This window comes from Gadus macrocephalus, chromosome 19 (genome assembly GCF_031168955.1).
Source record: "Gadus macrocephalus chromosome 19, ASM3116895v1".
Taxonomy (NCBI): Eukaryota; Metazoa; Chordata; class Actinopteri; order Gadiformes; family Gadidae; genus Gadus; species Gadus macrocephalus.
This window is the reverse complement of record NC_082400.1, coordinates 7,203,747-7,207,883: the sequence shown is the minus strand read 5'-3', so window position 1 is coordinate 7,207,883 and position 4,137 is coordinate 7,203,747.

Below are 4,137 nucleotides of genomic sequence, written 5' to 3'. Positions count from 1 at the left end.
TATAAGAATTATTATAAATCAAAGTAGACGCACAGTCTTGTCAGTTTTATTTGATCATCAGTATATTTTGAAGAGAAATACTGTACTAATGAACCACAAATATATAAAAGATAAAGGTAGGGTAAGCAATTTTAATTTAATTTTTTCTAGCAATCTAATATGACCAAGTATTTTAGGACATGTTTGTCTTAATCTCTTTACATCCCAAACAGCAATCAATCAATCAAATGCTCTGACAAAAAAAAGAAAACAAATCCGGTATCTGTGGCTGTCGAAGGCCTGTAATAAGCCTGTCAAATCATTCCAATCTTGCTTGCAGCACACACTGTTCCTGTGAGCTCATTGCGCATGACCAGAGTCTCCCACAAGGCTAGGCAGACCTGTTGCTAAACCTAGCCAGCTAGTCATGTGTTCTGGTTAAAAGCTTAATATGAGCCACTTGCACAATAAAAATCCAACAAACACAATAACAGGCGGCTTGCGCATAAAAACCACTGGCATGATATTATAAACTGAACAAAACGTACTACTTATTGTTAAGTAAATGTTTGATCAATGCATGACATTGAATTAAGTGGCTATTGATGTTGGTCTATAAAAATATACTGCCAGAAAAAGTATTTGTATGATGACTAGGCCTATACTATCGGACGCACACACACACACACACACACACACACACACACACACACACACACACACACACACACACACACACACACACACACACACACATATATATTATATACACATATACATATATTAAATAATAACTGCTGTGTTCTGTTCTGTGATTATTATACTTCAAGACAAGAGCCAAATCAACACAAATGAAATGTATGTCATCTTTAATATGCACTTTCATCCTTTGCAACACTTTGGTAAATAACAAGCTAGGGTAACAGAAATGTGTATTAGTGTTTTATCATACTTATTATCAACTCATAGGTTGCTCAACAGCCCTAGACATAGCAGTAGGTACTGGCAGATTAACAACAGGCTTGGTGGTCTTATTTGGTTTGATCTAGTTACAGTCTCCCCCTTGACTGTACAAAGATACGGTCATGATGAATGGGAAGTGAAAGTTCGGTGTGGCCCGAGGATGTTGGGTCAGCTTGAGTTCTCTCTTGTAGAAAGGACGCTCTCTGCCTCTTCATAAAGCTACAGGAAAGACAACGTCATTTAGAAACATATTTGAATCGAATCTAAATCAACGCACCAAAGAATGAATCTTTTTTTTTTTTTTTTTTCAGAATATGTAATCCGGCTAACCATTTATGGAAATAACTTCCTATGTATAGTGGTAGGGAAATTCCTTTTTAGATAATACAAACCAAAAGCGTCTAACCCCTGTGTTGCAATCCTCTTGCAACAGCTGTGAGTCAAAATGCAGAGCTATTGTACGATTTCAGGGCGACACACACATGCAGAGTTATGGTTGGAATTCAGCCAATCACTGAGTGTGTCCAGCCCCCTGGGCTCCCCTACGTACAGGCAGGAAGGAGACATCTTGGAAGAGCTCCTGGATGAAGCGCCGGGCGTGCAGGCCGAAGGTGTGGTGAGCCATCAGGTTGGAGATCTCCGAGTAGAGGCAGACGTCGTCGAAGGCATGGGGGAACTTCTCTTTGATCCTGCCAGGGTGAAACACACCCTCTCAGGTATAAGAATTATTATAAATCAAAGTAGACGCACAGTCTTGTCAGTTTTATTTGATCATCAGTATATTTTGAAGAGAAATACTGTACTAATGAACCACAAATATATAAAAGATAAAGGTAGGGTAAGCAATTTTAATTTAATTTTTTCTAGCAATCTAATATGACCAAGTATTTTAGGACATGTTTGTCTTAATCTCTTTACATCCCAAACAGCAATCAATCAATCAAATGCTCTGACAAAAAAAAGAAAACAAATCCGGTATCTGTGGCTGTCGAAGGCCTGTAATAAGCCTGTCAAATCATTCCAATCTTGCTTGCAGCACACACTGTTCCTGTGAGCTCATTGCGCATGACCAGAGTCTCCCACAAGGCTAGGCAGACCTGTTGCTAAACCTAGCCAGCTAGTCATGTGTTCTGGGGGAGGGGCGTCGGAGGGAGGCCTGAAAAGAGGGGTGGGATATTTTTGGTTGCTTTGCCTTCAAAATCTAGCTTACTATTGCTGGTTTCTTTCAATTGCCTACACTACCTTTAATTGTTCTGGGGCAAAAAAGGGGGTGGGTCCTGGGCCAAAAGTACTTACATAGGTGGGTGACAGAATGTAGAACGTTTGGGGCCCCTATACCAGTCATCCATGGTCCATAAATCCATTGTCACTAGCTTTGATTGTTTGAATTGTTTGACAAATGTTAATGAATCGAAAATCGAAATAATTATAAATAATAACATCGGAGGGGAAAATGGCGTCCGAGGAGATCGGAAAGCCCCCAAATAACAACAGTACTGAAGAAGAACAACGCTTGTGAATGTGAACAGTATGAACATATAATGTGAATGACAACATTAATAAGATATGTGATGTGAACAGTAGAATATATACTGTGAATGTGAACAGTAATAAGTTATACTGTGAATGTGAACAGTATGTATATATTGTGAATGATAACAGTAATATATCTATATCTTTTTTTTATTTAACCTTTATTTAAGATGGAGAAGTCTCATTGAGATTAAAAATCTCTTTTACAAGAGAGTCCTGGCCAAGACAGGACTCTCTTGTAAGTTATACTGCGAATGTGAACAGCATGAATATATGCTAAGTTTAACACACACTATTGTGTAGCACAGAGTCTGTGTTCATACCTCAGAAGGCTGGACTCGTTGCCTTTGGTCCCCACCGAGGAGCTGAGGTTGACCACCAGACGAAGCACCTCCTTCCTCAGCAGCACCCCGCTAGAGGGGCCGTTCTCTGGGATGGCCTTCACTCCTGGCCCCCAGGGACCCAGACAAGAGACAAGGAGAAACACATTGAGTCCGACGAACAATATCTACTAAAGGGATCCTCAACGTAAAGATATCAAGGTCAATTAAGAAAAGATGACTTTGTCCAAGACGAAGGTGTCACAACAGAAAGTACAGAGAAATAAAGGAACAATACAATTGCAAGAAGGACAAAAAATTTATGAAAACAATATGGAAAGAAATTATCTATATACAATATATGTATATATATATATATATATATACAAATTGGTTTGTATAGCCCTTTGTCCCAGTTACAGTTATGGTGGGCAGCATAGTGTTGGGAGTGTTTGAGGTACTGGGTTTGATCCCCATATGTAAAGCGCTTTCCTTGAGCAAGATGACCTCAACCCCTAGCTGTTCATTAACGAATTGTCTCTAGTTCTCTGAAGTCACTTTGGATAATGTGTCCCCGAAAGACTAAACCTTCACTTCATACAGTCCCAAAGGGTCTTCACAGGCCCACAATATGCACTGCCTCTGAATGCTTAGGATAAACTCCCCAAAGCCAAAGGAGGGAACCTTGAGAAGGACCACAGAAGAGCTTGAAGAACCCTCACCGAGGACCAGCTCCGCACCGTGGCCGCTCCCTGCGGAGCCCTGGGACAGGGTGGTGCCGGACACCCCTGACAGCCTGGCCTCCAGGTGGGGGGAGGAGGTACTGCACCACTCAGAGAACAACAGCTCATCCACCAGGTCTGAGACAAACATCCGCCCACCCTAACGTTAGGCATCGGCAGACTTAGAATCTGTGCCCTAGTTTCTGCTTAGAAATTGCATCAGAATTAGCAATAATAAAGCTTTCATAATTTCAGATAAATTAATGATAATCCTAATGAAGGAATTATAGAAACATATCTTCATCTATCACAATAGATAAGATGAAAACTAAATAAGACCAATGATATAAAATCTAAAGACTATCAGCCATATACGCAGTGTATACATCCATGAACAAAAAAAACACATTTAACTATAGTAAAATACCATTTATATATATGTATATCCCACCTGGGCCGCAGTTCTGAGACTTCAGGCCCAGCACAGAGAGACCAGAACAGTAAAGGCAGTTGTCATCTGTGTGTTCCTGCAGCCCAGTGTCCACTGGCCTCGGTGGGGACTGTGGTTCTGTCGCGTGGAGCTCCGTAGAACTGAGCTTGGGGTCCACACCTTCTAGGTG